At 42.5% G+C, this 19616-nt stretch overlaps 1 pseudogene; it reads left to right on the top strand.

The window, feature by feature from the left end:
* Positions 1-19537, top strand: part of LOC128585551 (protein phosphatase 1 regulatory subunit 26-like) — a 54593-nt pseudogene extending 35056 nt beyond the window's left edge.
* Positions 19538-19616: the final 79 nt, after the last annotated feature.

Raw genomic sequence — 19616 nt, 5'->3', positions numbered from 1 at the left:
ATGGATCCATCCGACCTAATGATCAACCCTTTTGTTAAATTATGGTTTCTAACACCAAATCACCAAAAATCATTCAACTCTCACATTAAAGAACATCTGGCTTAAACATTGTTTCATTGCTCATACTGGCGTGGGTCATAGTAAGTGGAACTCAATAAATGTTGATTAATTGAATACATAGATAAGTGAATGAGTAAATGCATGACTATATTCAGTGCTTAGAATATTTCATATTTAACATTTGTCCTCAAACATGGAAACACTCACTTTTTCTACCATTTGCTCTGGGAAGCAAGGAAATTTTAATTAGAAGATGGTGTTGGTCTCCTCCCTAGATTCTCTTTATCATTCGAAGACAAGGACTCTCAAGTGTTGCTTTCTCTCTCTCTTTACAGAGAATTACACGGGTCAAATGGTAGCCAGCAGCTGCCTCCTCTCCCTCGGAGGCTACACTGAGCCATAGTTGGCCGATGATCGACTGATATGGGAATGCAAGGGTTGTATTTTTGCTTCAAGGTTGCAAATCTTGGTGCAATTCATGTTTCAGAGCTTCCCCATCTAAACAAACTAAAACTACTTTTCAGCTGAGACCACATCCTTGCTGAGACTTATGTTTTCCTACCTTGTTCCTCTTTCTTCAATGCTCTTTTCCTGAGAACACTCTCCACGTATATCATTTGAAGAGGAATTTCCATCTCTGGCTCTGCTTCTAGGGAACCTGACCTAAGGCAATCTTTGCTTGCACACTCAGAGCAACCAAGGCCACACACCATCATTGGTGTCTTTCTCAGACTTTTCACAAAAAAGGAACAGTCAAGCATCCCAACCGCAGACACAACTGATCTCTAGTCTTCTGAAATCACCACCATCATCTTATTTTTTATTTTATTTTATTGTTTTCTCTCTCTTGTTTAAAATAAATTTCAAAATATTACAGGTGTACAGATGTTGGTTACATGAGTCACTTTTGTAATATTTAAGTCATGGCTATACATGTGCCCACCACCCACATAGTGTTCATTGTACCTGTTAGGTAGGTTTTCACCCATCCACTCCTCCTGATTTCCCCCTGCTTGATTTCCACTGAGTTTTACTTTGCTCGTGCACATGTGTGCTCGTTGGTTAGCTCCAACTTAATAGCAAGTACACATAGTGTTTGTTTTTCCATTCTTCAAATACTTCACTTAGGATGACAGTCTCCAGTTCCATCCAAATTGTTGCCAAAGGAATTAATTTATCCTTTTTATGGCTGAGTAGTACACATATACTACATTAATTCATTCATGCAATGATGGGCCCTTGGATTGATTCTACATCTTTGCAACTGTGAATTGTACTGAAATAAACATTTAAGTGCAGGTGTCTTTTTAATAAAATGACTTATTTCCTTTGTGTAAACACATAGCAGAGGGATTGCTGTATCAAAATGGTAGGTCTACTTTTAGTTCTTCGAGGAATCTTCATACCATTTTATGTAGAGGATATATTAATTTGCAGTCTCACCAGCACTGTGTAAGCATTCCTTTCTCTCTGTGTCCACTTTAGTATCTATTGTTTTGGGGCTTTTTAAAATAGCCATTTTTACAGAGATTAGGTTATATCTCATTGTGGCTTTGATTTGCCTTTATCTGATGATTACTAGCATTGAACATTTTTTATATGTTTATTGGCCATTTTTCCATCTTTTTTGAAAAGCTTCTATTCAATTGTCATCTTACTTTGAACTTTCTTTCTTTTCTTTTTTTTTTTTTTGTAGAGACAGAGTCTCACTTTTTCGCCCTCAGTAGAGTGCCGTGGTGTCACACAGCTCACATCAACCTCCAACTCCCGGGCTTAGGCGATTCTCTTCCCTCAGTCTCCCAAGTAGCTGGGACCACAGGCATCTGCCACAATGCCTAGCTATTTATTTTGTTGTTGCAATTTGGCTGGGGCTGGGTTTGAACCCGCCACCCCTGGTATATGGGGCCAACGCCCTACCCACTGAGCCACAAGCACCGCCCTTACTTTGAACTTTCATTTAAACTCAGTATGATGAGGGCAAGTTCTTAGGTAAAAATAATGGCCAGTGACCCCAGGATTGGTATTTGTAGAATGCTAGAATATAACACATGGAAAGGATGTTAAAAATCATAGATTAACATCTTATTTTACAGATGAGTAGATTGTGGTCCCAAAACATGATTCTCTCAAGGTAATTCACCAAATGACCAGCAAAGCTAGGACAGAAGCAGATTTTCAACCTCCTAATTTGATGTTTTCTCTAAACTTTTCTGCTTCTTTTTAGTAACTGAGCTTAAATGAGAGAATCTTATAAGTTGGGTGCTATGCAGGCAAGTAGAAAGAAAATGCCTTATTCTCTCAAAATCCATGAAATATCATTTAAAATAAATCTTTTAAGAATAATGTGATTGTTAAAGGGGATTACTGTCTAGATCTTTATATTTTAAATAATCTATGCTATACAAATTTTCTGAGTTTTCTTGCTGGGGATAAAAAGTTATTAAGATAAGATCCCTTCTTCAAAGTGATTAGCAGGGGAGACTGGAAAGTGAACACTGGGGCTGCTGTAGTGCTTTAAGCAAGTGGTGGATCCAGAGGGAGTCCATAATTAATTTCATCTGGCAGAACAAGGGGACCTCCTTGGGGATAACATTGAGTTGGTTTTTAAAAGGTAAATAGAAAAGAGATTTCTTAGATAGTAGTTAGGCCTATGAAGTGAGAAAAAAAAAAAAAGGTAAATAGAAATTTGTCAGGGTGGGACCTGTGGCTCAAAGGAGTAGGGCACAGGCCCCATATGCTGGACGTGGCAGGTTCAAATCAGCCCTGGCCAGAAAGTGAAAAAAAAAAGAAAGAAAGAAAAGAAATTTGTCAGGTAGAAAGGAGAAGAAATTATAGTTAAAGACAATAAAATAAGCAACAGCTTTAAGAAAAGAAAGTGTGGGGCATGTGTCTAAAGCAGCTGCTTCTCAGAATCAGAGGTCAGGAGCTTGTGCAGTTGGATGGGCTGGAATTCCACATAGAATGTTTTGCCTCCTAATTAGAATGCCTCTCCATCCATCCCCTTGATTTTTTTTTTTGTAGAGACAGAGTCTCACTGTACCACCCTGGGGTAGAGTGCCGTGGCGTCACACAGCTCACAGCAACCTCTAACTCTTGGGCTTACGCTATTCTCTTGCCTCAGCCTCCCGAGCAGCTGGGACTACAGGCGTGCCCTTGATTTTTTTTTTTTACCTCCTTATAAATTGCTTTCTTCTTCTTTTATTCTCAGTAACTAATTGAAGTGCATATTGAAAAGCATTCAACATGGTGCTATACCCTAAAATGCTAAATGCTTTATAATATGCACTGAAATTAGAGAAGGGAAAGAGGAGGTCAATCCTGTAACTTTCATCTTCATCTCCTTTTCTTGGGCATTCATGAAGAGATAGAAGAAACAAAATTCATAGATAAAACTATAGCTTCCATAAGAAGATTAAAACAGTCAATCCCTCAACTAATGAAAAAAAATCTAACCTATTGAGCATCTCATGTACTACTAATAAATATGTTAAGCACTTGAAACATCTCGTTTAATTCTCACTAGTTACTCCATTAGATGTCTAACTGTATTTATCTCAAATATGAAGATAGGAAACTTCTGGCATAGGAATGCAGTCTGCAACCAAGGCCACACAGCTACCGTGAGATGAAGCCCTCAGTCTCCAGAGTGTGTCTCTGTGTCTCTAGCAGCTAGGAGTTAGGCACTGACATCCTGGGGGTTCCTTTCCTAAAATAAATAATTGAGGAAAAGAAAGAGGAAGGAAGGAAAGTAAAATAGAAAGAGCATTAGAGATAGGAAAGAAAAAAATGTTAAGAGAAAATAAATATGTGCTTTAAAAGCATTAGATTGGTTATAAATTATTATTCTCTCCAACAAGATACTTAAATATAGAAACGTCAACTTCTTTTAATATGTAATGGGGAAAACCAGGAAAACACTGGTAGTTGTAAATATATAGACAACTACTTTAAATTGAACATGTACTTTATGGCCACCCTGTATGTGTACTTGTGTGTGCGTGTGTTTGTGCATATATAAAAATATATACATATATATTTTAAAGATGGGAAGGCATATTTTATTTAAGGGGGTCAAAGTGATAGTATAGGAACCACTATAACTGGTCTTGTAGTGGGGAGAGTGTGGGGCATGTGGCCAAAGTGGTGTATAATTATAATGATACAATTAAATAGGTATAATTATAATTTAATTATAATTAAAGTCAGTATAGTTATGATTACTATTATTTTCATACAATAAACATACAATTATAAAATATACAATTCCCTATATACTGCAATTTGATCTTGTTTTACGTTGGCTTAAATCATGAAATAAAAGCCAACATAAAGAATACTTTAAAGGAAGGGTCTCAACCTTTTGTTGCAATGTAAATACCCTTTAAAAGTTTGCCACCTAAAACTCTTTAAAATTATTCCCAAAAAAGTATCATTTATATTTTAAATCTATTAAATCCTGTATTTTTCTTAAAAGTAATATGTTGAATTATTATTATTATTATTTTCTGGGGAGAGGGTTCCTCTGCATGGGTCAGGGCTTGCATTGTTTGAGCTGTCTATGTTGAATTATTTTGGCAGGCTATCATTCATATGTATAATAATGATAAATAATTTAATTCCTAAAATATTATTTCTTCTGTGTGGATTAGCATTGCTAGGTGAGCTTGGCTCTTGGCTTAGGAATGTAATGGGAAATATTAGATTTCAGACACTCAGAGGAAATTCTCTGCCCACTCATGGTGGATAAACACACATTATACTATTTACATATATTGCGTTTCTCTCTCTCTTCCACTTGAGAAAACAAAGCTAATAAATCATATTTATAGTTAGCAATGGAGTCTTTGTTTAGTGAACCTTATAGAGCATCAGGTGTTTTTTCTCCATGGGTCTTTAAACTGAAACCTAATTGTCCCATGTCACATCTGTTCACATCAATCAGGTCACATTATTTTCTTTACAATGTATTATTTGAGTTGATATGATTGATGTGACTAACTGTGATAGCTCTAAAAGTTCTGTCAAGCATTACAGAAAATTTCAGAACCTCAGGCCTGCAGGCCAAGGAATCTCTATTTATGCATAATTTGGTATAGAGTTAAATTTAGAAGGGCAATACAGTTCACCAGTTTAAGAATTTTTGACAGTGATTCTTGACAAACTTTTCAATGATACAGAAAAAGTCTGAGTACTTTGGTAGGACAGAGATAAGGTTAGGGAGTCACTGCCCTGTTGTAAATCAGATAAATTCAGAGGAATCCGAGTGGAAAGGGCTTTACAGTTGGAAGGTTTGGTTTTGAATCCCAGCATCTCATATTCCAGTAATGTGACCTTGCAGAAATCACTTTAATTCTAAGAACCACAGTTTCTCATCTGTATCATCTATCACATGAAGTATTGTGAGAATAACAGGAAAGAATATATCTAAGGGAAAGTTATAAATTACAAAGTATTGTAACAGGACTCCACAGTTTTGATGAGAGCTTACACTGAATTGGAGTCAAATACACAGAAAGAGTAACTATTAAAATAATTAGGTCTTTGATTCTCAGGAGCACCTCAAATTGTAAAAGGAAGTCAAGTTATGGGAGGGGTGGAACACCTCCCGGCCAGCATCCTCAGGCATCTAATAGTTACCTTTCTGTGTTAGCCATTACAGACTCAAAAGTCTGAGTGGTCATTCTAATTGAAAATATTCTCTTGTTGCTGATATAGTCTCCACTCGTACTTTCACTGGAAATTAACTGTCATTTTAAACCTTAAAACAGGGAAGCTCTGTTAGTATCATTAGAACTCTCCATGTGGGATTGTGGTTTGGAATCTTCCCTCACTGCATTTCATTATCGCCAGAGACGTCTGTTCAGGGTGACTTTGTGTTCCTCTTTGACTTGTTTTCATAGACAATTTGCCGTAAAGTAACTTATACATTTTCTATCTATAAGCTTCATCTATAAGTTTTACCTGTAACTGTAAGTAAAATTTAAGCTTTAAACTATCTGTAATACACATGAGCTGAGCAGAATAAAAGAGCTGTCTCATTAACCAGAAGTTGGGGTAGAGAAAGAAAAGTAGCGACTGGAAAGTGAAGACAGGGAAAGTGAAACAGCCTTACTGAAGGATTAAGATACTTGTTGTTTGGCAAAGAGGGCCAACTTTCTTCTTTCAAGTGTAGCTGAAATTGCCATTCTATTTTCAGCTTCAATCTTGGCAAAGTCCTTCTTGCTTCAGTCTTCTTATGCATAAAATTGTCCCTTCTATAGCCAAACTTCCGTATTGTGAGGTTGCAAATCAACTCAACTCTAACTCAAATGTGCAAAGTAATAGCAGCTTCTTTAGATCTCTAGGTAGTCAGAAAATATATATAAACTGATTTTGATGCCAGCTGAGGCGGCACATGCCTGTAGTCCCAGCTGTTTAGGAGGATGAGTCTGGAGAATCAGTTGAATACAGGAGTTTGAGGCTGCACTGTGCCATGATTACGCCGGTGGATAGTTGCAGCACTTTAGTCTGGGCAAAAAAAAGCAAGACCTTGTCTCTAAAAAATAAAAAAGTTTTAAACAATGTAACTCAGTTCAGCATGAAACAATGGGATCTGAAAACTTAGCTTTTCTCTGTAGGTAACTCAATTTACTTTATATTACTTAGGTTCTTTTGGGGGTCATCTTCTTCTCTGGGTTTGTCCCCAGATAGCATCTTTTGGAAGGGAGTGGGATATTAGACGTCTATTAGCATCTTTTGGAAGTGAGGTGGCGTTATTGTCTGGGCTTATTGAGAGAATTGAGGAAAGCAGTATCTCCTTGGCCTCAGCCTGGACTTTAGGAGCTACATTGGCTGTTTTATCTCACTTCTGGGCTTTTTTCTGTTACTGGTATTTATTGTTAACAGTTATGGCAATGCGCTTGTGTTTGTTTTATCTTTAGCTCAGTGAGGACATCGTGTTTTCTCCCCGTTGACTTGGTTCCACCTTGGCCCTACTTAGCATTGTCTGAACTTCCGAAGCCCAGAGTATTCTGCTTCCTTTAAGAATCCTCATCTTTACTACAGCAGCTACCCCAGAACAATAATTCAGAGTTGCTTCAAAATTTACTTGGCAGGCTTCTGATTCTCGGTCTGAGGGGTGGTCTCCCTCTAAAGTTCCAAAGACAGAGAAGGCCCAGATTTCTTGTATTTGGAGTTTATGCAATTTACTTGTTTTCTGTGAATACAGGAGTTGAGGCTGCAATGTGCCATGATTACGCCTGTGGATAGTTGCAACACTTTAGTCTGGGCAAAAAAAAGCAAGACCTTGGAGAAAGTTTATGGAGATGCATGTTATACTTTTTATAATTCTTTTCTCCCTCTTTCTTCTCTCTGACTTCCTCCCCACATTCCTCCTACCAGAAAACAGGGGCTTTCCCTTGACTTCCCCTGTATCGTATTTATCCCTCAATGGAGCAGCAAGACCCATCTTTGGTGTTATAAGTAAGACTATCTTTTCTACTCTGTGGGAGAAATCCTATAATGTGATCTATATAATGGTTGGATTTGGGTTATAAAAAGGGAGTCTGATCTTTGTTGGATCAATATTAATTATTTTCATCATTTAAATTAAAATGAGAACTGAACCATATAGGTAAAAATATGAGCACCTTCTATTTCTTACAAAATTTTTGTTCCCAGCTATTACTTATTTTCCTTTATTATTTTTCTTTGATTTCTAGGTTGGATTGTTAGGTATGAATTACCCAATTTCTTTCTTTTTTTTTTTTGAGACAGAGTCTCACTATGTCATCAGTAGAGTGCTGTGGCATCACAGCTCACAGCAATCTCAAACTCTTGGGCTTAAGCAATTCTCTTGCCTCAGCCTCCCAAGTACCTGGGACTACAAGTGCCTGCCACAATGCCCGGTATTTTTTGGTTGTAGTTGTCATTGTTGTTTGGCAGCCCAGGACTGGGTTCAAACCCACCAGCTCTGGTTTATGTGGCTGGCGCCTTAGCCGCTGAGCTACAGACACCGAGCTATGAAGTACCCAATTTCTTTAAGTACTAAATTTGAAGTTGATATCTCTGACATTTTACTTTCATACTTCTTGTTTTATTCTAATTTTGAAGGTACATCCTCAGTCTTTCAAATACACATTTTGGGTTGTGATTATCTTTGAAATTTTTTAGAGCAATTTTTGTGAAACCATAGATGGATAAGTAAAATAAAAAATGTGTGTTATTTTCAAATATGAGTTCTGATGTGGAAGCAATGCAGCACAGCCAGCTCAAAATGTTAACACAGTGTTTAGAAAGAATATGGCTAATGAACAAAGTCAATGGTTTGAGAAATTCTTTTCTAGTGATTTTAATCTAAAAAATGAGCCACGTGGGCAACCCGACACCATGGTGGACAATGATGAGCTGAAAGCAGATCATCTCAATCTATGCATGAATTAGAAGCAAGATTTAATGTTACTATTCCAACAATATTGGATCATTTGCAGCAAAGTGGCATGTAAAGAAGCCACTTTCTACAATTCCTTTTTTCCTTTCTTCTCTCTGACTTTCTCCCCAGACTCCTCCTACCAGAAAAGAAGGGCTTTCCCTTTACTTCCCCTATATCATATTCGTCTCCCAATGGAGCAGCAAGATCCATCTTTGGTGTTATAAGTAAGACCAAAGGATATCCTGGGTAGGATAAATGGGTTTCATATGAATTAAGTGAGTGTCGGAAGAAGCATCATCTTGAAGCTGTCTTTCTTTGCTGATATGACATAAAGGTGAATCATCTCCATATTGTATTGTTATATGTGAAAAAAATAGATTCTTTTTGACAATCTTAAGCATTCAGCACAATGATTGGATAAAAATGAAATGTTGAAACAGTCCAAAGAAAACTAATGGTGTGCGTTTAGTGGTTCAGTGCTGGTATTACCACTACAACTTTATGAAACCTGGTCAATCAATTAAAGCAGATGTCTACTGCAAACAATTGGATGAAATGATGAGGATGCTTGTGATTAACAATCTGAGATTATTCAATAAAGACTGGGCAGTCCTCTTGCAACACTTGACCCCATGCCACACAAACAATGCTGCTCAAACTATAGAATCTGGACTTGGAAACTCCCTGTCATCCACTATATTCACCAGACCTTGCACCAACTTACCACCACTTCTTCTAGGTTTTGGACCACTTTTTTTTTTTTTTAAGAGACAGAATCTCATTTTATTGCCCTCAGTAGAGTGTGGTGGCATCAAGGCTCACAGCAACCTCCAACTCCTGGGCAATTCTCTTGCCTCCCGAGTAGCTGGGTCTACAGGCGCCTGCCATAATGCCTGCCTATTTTTTGTTGCAGTTTGGCCGAGGTTGGGTTCAAACCCACCACCCTTGGTATATGGGGCGGGCAACCTACCCACTGAGCCACAGGCGCCACCCTGGACCACTTCTTACAAGGAAAAGTGTTCAATTCTCAACAAGCTTTGGAAAACATCTTTTGCTATTTCATAGCCACATGCTCTTCAGGCTTCTTCATTGTTGACATAAACAAGTTACTGTTAAGACAGCCAAACTATGTCAATACTTCAGATTAATTGTACTGCTTCTTGTTTGAGATATAATAGACTAAACTTTTGACTTGAAGTTGGACATTTCCTATTTGATGATATTTCTTTGTAATTCAATCATGTGTCAGTCAGGGTGTTATCAGGAAAAAAGAGCTTACAACAAAAGGGGATTTAATATTTAATGTAAGGAATTGGAATGCAGAGAGAAGCTGACAAGTTAGAAGAGGGCAGTGAAGTAAATAAAAATTTAGTAACGGCAGAAAGTTACCACTATCTTTTTTTCTCTGGGCTTGAGAGGAAAAGGAAGAAGGTGACATTGTTGTCTTCAGGGTCTGAAGCTATCGGATCCACGTCCAGGGATGGATGGAATCAAAAAGAAAACAATGATAATACTAAAGGAGCTGACCATGGTTGAGAGGTACAGAAATAAATAATTTGATTTTTTTGTTTCTTTTTCTTCTCCAAACTATAACCAGTGGCCAAGTCAGAAGTGTACTAACATAGACATTGGAGAAAGTTCCAGCCCTCCCTATGGGGAGGGAATAGGGAGGGGATGGATCTGAGAGCAAAGAGGACCAGGAGTGGCATAAACCACTTTTCTAGAAGGCCTTTAGATGGGTGGTTGCCCATCTCCTCTGTTGGAAGCAGTCCCTCCGGGAGGTTTCAGACTGTTATAATCCGGATTGGATATCTGGTAGGCTTAGTTTACAGTGCTTATCCTGGGATGGCCCTCAGGCCCTTCACCTGCGGATTTCATTCATCTCTCTCAGGAGTTGGATTTTCTGCTTCCCATAGCCTATATCTTTGTTTTTCTAGGTTTATCTGTTCAACTATTGAACTATTTTTTCTAGTAGCTTCCTAAGAAATTGTTATCAGAAAGTATATTTTGAGGTATTATGGCTGAAAATATCTAAATATCTTTATTCTATCTAACACCTGGTAGTTTAACTACATATAGAATTCCAGATTTTAATCATTTTTCTTTAGATTTTTGAAGGCATTATTCCATGGCCTTCTATCTTCCACTAAGTATTGAGAAGTCTAAAGCTATTTTGGGGGGAGGTGTTGTTTTATTTATTTTTATTAATTTTTGAAATAGGTAATATATGCATGGTATGAAAGTCAGAAGCAACAAAATGGTAAGTGAGAGAAGTAAGTTTTCAGTACCTTCACTGCCCCAGTCAACCGGCTTTCCATTCTCAGGGTTGCAAATACTATTACCAGCTTGTGATATCCAGAATCTGAAAATATTCTACATACGTGTATATCTATGTATCAATTATCCAATCAACCTAAATCTTCCCATTTGCATAGATTTGTGTGTGAGTGCTTTATGTATTGTACTCTGCAGGAATTGGAGGTCTTTTGCTAAGACACTGGTTGAAAGAGAGGCCTGAGGGGCTGATATAATCTTTCATGCTAACCTAGGTCAGGTGTTCATTGACCATGACTTCATCTCTGCCATACATTGTAAGCATTGTGGACCTTATCAATGAAAGCATGGTTATTATTTTCAAAATGTTATCTGCACACCACGGAGAACAGGGGATTTATGTATCTTTGGATATGCAACACACACATTCCTTGTTTTTATACTCTTTAACCTGCTGGACACCCTCTCTGAGTGGTACCTATTCTCCATTCAGCATCATCTACAACTTCACTTCTTTTCTTTGTTCCATGCTACATATTCTCCCATTTGGTTTAATTTCTCTGTTAAGTTGACCATCTCCTCCAGTAGCTTCCTAAAAGGATGAGCTGAGTAAGAGTAAAGTTCTTACCTGACCAGGTACAAAAGTCTACTTTCCTATTTGTAAAGGGATAGAATTGAATATAAAAAAGAATTTTCCTTCAAAATTTGGAGACCTTACTGCAGGATCGAAATGTAGAAAGCCTAAACTTATTTTACTTTAAGTCCTTTGTATGTGACCAGCTTTCATTTTCTAGAGACTCCTAGAATCTTTTCCTAGTGTTGTGGAATTTCAGATGATGTGAGTCTATTTTTATTCATTTTTTTGACAGTATATGAAGTCTTTTAGTCTAGAAACTCTACAGTTATGATGAATTTTTTTGAATTATTTCATTGCTGATTTCTTCCTTTATTTTTTCTCTTTCTTCTTTTCCTTGAACTTCTGTGTTTTTGGATATTGAATAATCTATACTAGTCTTCTACTTTTAGAATTTTTTTTTTTCTCATTGGGTGCAGTGGCTCACACTTGTAATCCTAGCACTCTGGGAGGCCAAAGTGGGTGGATAGCCTGAACTCACAGGTTTGAGACAAGCCTGAGCTAGAGCAAGATCTCGTCTCTAAAAATAGCCAAGTGTTGTGGTGGGTGCCTGTAGTCCCAGCTACTTGAGAGACTGAGGCAAAAGAATCGCTTGAGCCCAAGAGTTTGAAGTTGCTGTGAACTATGATGCCAAAGCACTCTACAGAGGGCGACAAAGTGAGACTGTCTCAAAATAAATAAATAAATAAATAAATAAATAAATAATATTTTTTCTCTTATTCATCTCTTCATTTTTTGTTCTACTTCGTGTAGATGGTCTCAAATTATATTCCAGTTCTTCTAATAAGGTTTTCATTTTTGTTATTACTTTTCTAACTTGAAAGGATTTTTTTTTTGTCATCTGAATATTTGTTTATAATAGAATCCTCTATTTTTGGTTTGTGTGTCTGCAATATTGCCTCTTTTCTCTTAAAGCAGATTTATGATAATAGCCTGGTCAGGGCAATTAAAAATAGTGGGAGGATTTACAACTGAATGGAAACTCTTGGCACCTGAAAGAGGCTTGTGACCATTATCATTCTGTGTTCAATTAGGGACACAGAGCCTCTACTGAATTAGGAAAACATAGTCTCCATAAATGTTAAAATATTTATCATTGGGATTAGACCTAAATAATTGTGGGATCAGTTAGAGAAGTGAAAGATGGCAGATCCCTATGTAAAGTCACTAGCAAGTCCTCCTGAGGCACTGATGTGGATGGACAAGTCAGAGTTTCTAGGCAATCTAAGAAGTCCAGCATGTACAGCCATCAGAGTGGGACTACACACAGGAGCTCAAGGAGAAGACTGGAGGAAACTGTTATCTCTGTGTTGTCACTATCATTTGCCTCCAGGTGTCTAGTGGTAGGCCTGGGAATGCTGATTGTCATCAAGGCCTTTCATTGGGAAGAAGAAGCCATGGAGCTGAGGAGAGGGAGAGACGAGCTGGAATCTCATCTCTGCACTTTCTAGCATCCTATTTAACTGTAGAGTTCTAACACAGTAATGCCCACTGCTTACTCCAAATCTCATGCAGGTTTTTCTTATGGCTAGTTATAACTCAGAACCATACAGAGAAAGAGAAATGTAACTCCCAAACTAACCAAGTTGGCAACAAAAAATACGAAGACTGTGAGCATGGTTGTAGAGTGATCTGTGTGGGTGTTTGGTTTTCTTTTTGAGCTGGTCAAGTGGCCAAAGAAGACTATTCATTTCTTGCACAGTGAAGAAATGCCTGACTGTAGCTAATTGCTAAAGAGAGAGGAATACAGAGGGGTGGCCTTAGCAATTGTGCACATATTCACGTAGTATCTTTGTTTTGAGCATATCTTTTCCTGTGTAACCCCAGTTCTTAAGTCTAGAGTCCCCTGTTTATTTCTTTAGAGAATCCTCAGTATTTTTCCTAGTTACAGCTTGGGTCATCCTCATTTATAAGGGTTTTTGAGATACCCAGTACCTTGGGCAATTCTTTGACTTAAACTAAGTTAGCTCTTGGCTTCTCTCCTTGATAGATTAATATTTCACATTTCTGCTGAGTCATTTCCTGCTTATGTATTTGTATCTATACAATATCTGCATATGTTCTCTTTTCTTTCATGAATTTATATCCTTAAAAACTTTTATTGTCGTTTTAGTATGGCTGAAAGAGCGAACAAAAATGGATGCATGTGTTCAATATGCCATCTTTGGCTGGGAATTCAGGCAAAACTTATTTTATCCCCTTTTAAACAAAAGGGATTGGATTTTAAAATGTTCACATAGCCTATGGTGGGAATATTCAGATATGAAATGGCTTGAGAACATATCCTGGCTTTTCTTCCACTCCCTACTTTGTCTACAGAATAATAAACCAGCCAGATCTGCAAGCTGGCTAAGTTAAGAAGATGCCTCTCAGGCTACAATTTGTGCCAGATTCACACTTATTTCTTCAGTAAATAGGTATATTTTGAGCAACCACAACATTTTAGGACTGTTTTTAGGTAATGAGTATATGAAAATAACCAATAGAAAATTACTGCTCTTGTAGAGTTTACATTCTAGTAGAAAGAGACAAATAATAAGAAAAATAGCCTGAAGGCTACAAAGAAAAATAAATCAGGTTAAGAGGATAGGGCAAGGCTATTTAGTATACAATGAATAGGGAGGCCTCTCTGGAAGGTGGCTTTTGATCAGCGACCTGAAGAAAGTAAGGAAAGAAGGTGAGGAAAAAGAGTATTGGGCAGATGAATCAGTACTGTAGAGTCTGAGATTGGATTAGTCCAAATAATCTCTGAGGTAAATTATATTGGTGAGGCTGACCATTGACAGGTTTGGTATAGTTCTTACAGAACGACTGGCTCCTATTGTTCCTTTCTTCATATACCCATATCTTTGGAGGAGCAAAACTGTTTAGAGTATGAGAACACAGGTAGAAGAATTTATTCTCTGTGGTTCCAGGTGGAGCTGAGAAAGCACCAGGAGAGGAGAGGGCCTGTGTCTCCACAGCCCTGACATGAACATCAGGATTCCATGAGGCAGCTCAACCAAGTCTGTGAATTCCTGTAAGAGGGGCTGTACTTTCTAGTGGCCTATGGACCTAGAAGGAAACACAAACTTAACTCAGTGATCCTGAAATGATATGCCGGGCTGATTTGTTGAAAGATGGCTATTGAGTGAAAGATGGCTGTTGAAAGATGGCTGCTATTTGCATCTGGAGAGAACAGAAAACAAGATGCCTTGTTCTTTTGCCTCAGCAGAGTGGTAATATAAAAAAAGACTGGCACCTTAAAAAAATTGAACAAATCAACTATTGTACTTTTTATCCCACTTGCTAGTTTGTCACTGTCTGAAGGAGCCTAACAGACTGAGTAAACAGCTGAAGAACAGATGTGAACATGCAGAGGAAAAGTGCTAACCCCTTAAGCAGGTTCAGTAACCAGAAAGGTGAAGATCAAGCTAAAAATGGATGGTTCTATCTGAACTAAAAGTTTTGGGAAAGGTAGAATAAATATTTGGACAGAGTTTCACTCTTTCACCCAGGGTGCAGTGCAGAGGCATCATAGCTCACAGCAGCCTCAAACTCTTGAGCTCAAGTGATCCTCTTGTCTCAGCCTCCGGAGAAGCTGGGACTACAGGTACCCACCACCATGCCGGACTATTTTTAGAGATGATGTCTTGCTCTGGCTCAGGCTTGAATTCCTGAGCTCAAGCAATCCACCCACCTCAGCCTCCCAGAGCACTAGGATTACAGGCGTGAGTGAGCCCCTGCACTGGCTAGGTAGAATAAGTCTTTAAAAAGAAAGCAATAAGGTCTTCCTCAGACAAAATTACAGTGCATATACATACAAAAAAGGACTCTGGGAATTACGAAGTATGATTTTCAAAAATAAAAAATCTCATTAGACTAAGTGAAAAAGAGGATGGTCTTTGCTGATAACTAATTTAGTAGTTCGAGGGATCAAATAAAAAAATTAACCTATAGGCCCCGCCCCCCTCCCCTCCCACGCGGCTCACGGCGCGGCCCGGCCGGATGCCCTTGCGGCCCCCTCCCCGCGCCCGGGCCGAGGGCGAAGCGCGCTGGCCCGGCTGCCTCCCAGCCCGCCCCCGGCCGGCCTCCTCCTCCCCCCGGACGCGAGGCGGGGCCGGCGCGGCGGGCGGCGGGGGCCGGGCCGGCCGGCGGAGGGGCATCCTCAGGCCTTCCCCATAAGGGCCATTCACAAACAGATTCTCGGAGTGTTCCCAGGAGCTGCCCAGCCATTCTGACAAGGAAGCACAAAAAGGGACGCGTAACTGTGTTTGGTGCCACAAACAATGCTGTGCCCCATGAGACCATCTGGCAAATATACGTTCCACATTTTAATATGAAAAAGCAGAACCTACTGTGCATCTTACCAGGGAGCTTGCGGGTCAGGTCAAGAATGAATCTTTTCGGAAACACCCTTTAGTTCTGGGTTCATCAGAGTCTTTTCAACCTACAAAGATGCATTTACAGACCTTATCTCATGGCCACTGCTTGGCAACCTTTTGAGGATGTGAGACCCGCAGAAGAGTAAAGCGTTGCTTCTCTGCACTTCCCTCCCTGTCTGCTAGAACGTTCCTCATGAACGCCTTTCCAGTGGTTGCTCTCCAGTCCAAATGGGAGGCCTTTGGCCCACAGGGGAGCTTTAGGTTTCCTGGGTGCTTTTCAGAGTCAAAAGAGGGTGTCAAGAGAGCGTCTGTGAGTGCCAAAGTGCAGATAATCCTCAGCTCGCTGCAGCGCGACGAGGCTGCTCTGGCCATGAACCATGAGCGAGCACCACTGAGAAGCCAGAGGGCCAAGAGGTGCTGAGACTCCCGGCTGGCTGCCAACCCTGCTGTGTGCAAAGAGCAACCTGCATTCGCTGCCTGTGGTCGTGCTGACAATTTTGACCACATGGGGGAAGAGGAAGCTGCAGACCTTGTACCCTTGGTCCTGGATTCGGACAGTGATGTTTCTGTGGACTGGGACATGGAGGAGGCCATCCAAGAGAATCTGAAGGCAAAGGGCGGAGCTACACAGCCTGTGTCCAGCAGGGCCCAGCCCCGGGGGGCCCAGTCCTTTGGAGCCACAGGCGAGACCAGTAGATGTAAACCGGAGCCTCCTCACAACAGTGCCCCCGCTGCTCTGTGTCCCCCCAAACTGGTCCCTGGCAGCCATGTGGGAGCCAGCAAGGACCAACGCTCCACCTCCCCGGTTAGTGTCAGCAGCGATGACTCCTTTGAACAGAGCATCAGGGCAGAAATAGAGCAGTTTCTCAATGAGAAAAGGCAATATGAAACCCCAAAATGTGATGGGTCCATGGATAAAAAATTAGAGCCAAATGAAAATTCTGCCAAATCACTGCTTAAATCCTGCAAAGAGCTGACCGTTAAGGGGGCACCAGGGCAGGATCTGACGGCCGCCTGCAAGGAGTTCGTCTTCCGAAAACCTCCCAGGTTCACAAACGTGAATGCACAGCCCAGAAGCCTCAGATCTAAGGTCACCTCCGGGCCAGAGACCATGTGCAGCACAAAGCCGGCAGCCCTCCAGCCTGCCACCCCCTGCCGCCCTGCAGAAGCCACGCAGAGTAAGGGCGGGGTTAAGAGGAGTGTTGGCACCACAAGGCGGGGAAAGCTGGTCAGGACTGCTGCCCTGGCGCCTGAGGGCTCTGTCTCCAGCAGCGACGACGACATGGAGGCGGCCATCCAGCTGTACCAGCTGGAGAAAACAAGGAAGGAGGCCAGTGGGGGCCCGCCACAGAGATCCCAGTGCCGGGAGGACAAGAGGACCGACCCACCCGCAGACAGCACAAGCAGTGCCCAGAAAAGTGCCTTGCCTGAAACCCATAGGAAAACACCCAGCAGGAAGAAGTCCGGGGCTGCAAAGCCTGCTGAGCCCGGCCCAGGGGACCTTGATGCCAGCCACACTCCCAAGCTGCCAAAGGAAACCAAAACTCCTCTTGCAGTAAGCACAGCTTCCAGAAGCTAGTTGGTGGAACGATCCTCATGCCGACAGGCAGACAGGTCCGCCGAGCTGATGTGTGCGGAAGCTATCCTGGACATTTCCAAGACGATCCTGCCAGCCCCTGCAGAGAGCAGCGACAGGTCCCTCTCCACAACCCCACTCTTCTACTCCCGGAACGTGCCTTCCTGCTCTGGTGGTGATAGCAGTTCCGTGGACAGTGACAATAGCATAGAGCAGGAGATCCGGACGTTTTTAGCCCGCAAGACTCCATCAGGGAGTTTACTAGCCAGAGCCGAAAGTGACCCTCAGGCTGCACAGAGGCCGCTGTTACCACCAGGCCCCAACAGCCAGACTGGTGGCCCCAGGGCCCCTCTCCCTAAAATACCAGACCTGTCACTAAGCTGTAAAAGGACATACAGGGGCAGCAGCCACACAGTAAGGCCATCCATGCCCAAGAAAATGAGGGAGGTGGTAAAAGAGGGTGGCCAGGACATTGACCATGCCCTGGGGACACCTAAGCCTGGCTGTGATGGACAAGACCTGCCCACAAGCTGGCGAGGCCCCTGGGAGGGAGGGTGAGGCCAGGAGGCCCGGTGGTGCACATGTGCCTCAGAGCCACTGAAAGGCAGTTGAGGCCAGGTGTGTAGATGAGAAAGAGAGCTCTGAGGACAAGAGCAGCTCACTGGACTGTGATGAGGACCTTGACACGGCCATTAAGGACTTGTTAAGATCCAAACAAAAGCTTAAGAAGAGGTGCAAGGACCCCAAAGCTGCATGCTAGAAGGTCAGGTTCAGCACTACTGAGACGCGGTTCTTGGATAAGCCAGGTGGGTACCAGAGAGACTGGAAAGACAGAACCCCACAGGTGCTGAAAAGCTGCCTCTCCAAGTCCAACAGAGACAGTGGAGAGAGGCCCGAAAAGACCTCCGAGCATCTTTGGCAGTGTGACAGAGTGAACCAAGCTTGAGGGTACTGGGGACCAGGACGTGGTCCCAACCTTCTGATTAAGGAGAAACGCCTCCGAAGGGAATCTGTTCCCTGCTGAGCATCAGAGTCCAGCTCCAAGCCCCAGCTTCCTGTCTGATGACAGTTCTGTGGACAGCAACGATAGCATCTAACTAGAGATTAGGAAGTTTTTGGCGGAAAGGCTAAGGAATCCGTGAGCAGCTCAGAAGTTCAAGCGGAGGGTGCCCACGCTCTTGGCATGGGGGGCCCCCCGCCAGGCCGAAGGTGTCGTGCGGGAAAGAGCCAGCCCTGCAGCCCGGGGTGTGCACTCAGAGCCAGAGGGTTAAGGGGGCCCCTCAGCTGACCCAGGGACTACTAGGAGCCAAGAGAGCTGGAACGCAGAGGGGGACCGGCGTCTTCAGCCAGGGCAGGAAGAGCCTGGCTGCTCCTGCCAGAGGCACCAGTGGGAATATCTCTGCCAAGGGGTCTCCAAGTAGGAGGAACGTTTAGGTCCACAAAGACCAGGGCCCACGAGGGGCAGAGCCTGCTGTCGCCGACAGTGGTTTTGGTCAGCTGCCCAGCTGTGCCAAAGCAGGCACTGAGGCAGGAGGTGCCAGGGAGACCTTCCATGTGAGTTTCGGGAGCGGAGCTTCCCAACTCCCAGCTCAGGAGCTGAGAAAGACACTTGACCCCAGGCTGACCTCACCCTCCCTTGGAGCGACTTTGCCCACCAGAGTTGGCTGCCCAGCCCGTGGGCGCTGAACTCGGAAGGCAGATACTCAACGTGGAGAGCTCGCCTGGGGAACCAGAGAGAAAAGCAGCTGGAGGGCCTAACCAGGGGCTCGCCCAGCCTGCCTTTCACAGGCTTCTCCCAGCTGCTGTCCACTCAGCTCTTCCACTTCGGAGGAAAGAGTGTGTCCGGGGATAGGGTTGGGGGGGGGGGCAAGCAGGCAGCTTTCTTCAGCCCCCACCTGGGGCTGCGTTTGCAGGGCCCGTCCTTCTCAGCCTTCAGGGAGGCCCAGGCCGGGGCCATCCCTGTGTTTGGAAGCCCACACCTGCTCGGGAAGAAGGATGGTGGGTCCTGGCCATGACAGAAGGTCCAGGCAGGGCTCGGCTTGCATGGTAGGAAGAACTTAGGCCCAGAGGAGAACATTCTAGACCTGCGATATCGGCAAAGGGTCGTGGACAAGGATGACCAGGACCAGGAGGCCCTGGGCAGTGATGCCAGTGACTTCAGCGACACCTCCATGGAGGATGGCGGTGGCACCTCAGTGGTGAAGGGCAAAGCTCTGTAGTTGTGAGTATGCATCCTGATGTTCGTACCATTTGTGGAAAGCAGCCTGTGCATGTACCTGTGCAGGTGGTGTTCGTGAG

Source organism: Nycticebus coucang, chromosome 5 (genome assembly GCF_027406575.1).
Source record: "Nycticebus coucang isolate mNycCou1 chromosome 5, mNycCou1.pri, whole genome shotgun sequence".
Lineage (NCBI taxonomy): Eukaryota > Metazoa > Chordata > Mammalia > Primates > Lorisidae > Nycticebus > Nycticebus coucang.
Note: the sequence above shows the minus strand (reverse complement) of the source record. Positions and strands in the feature narration are given on the sequence as shown.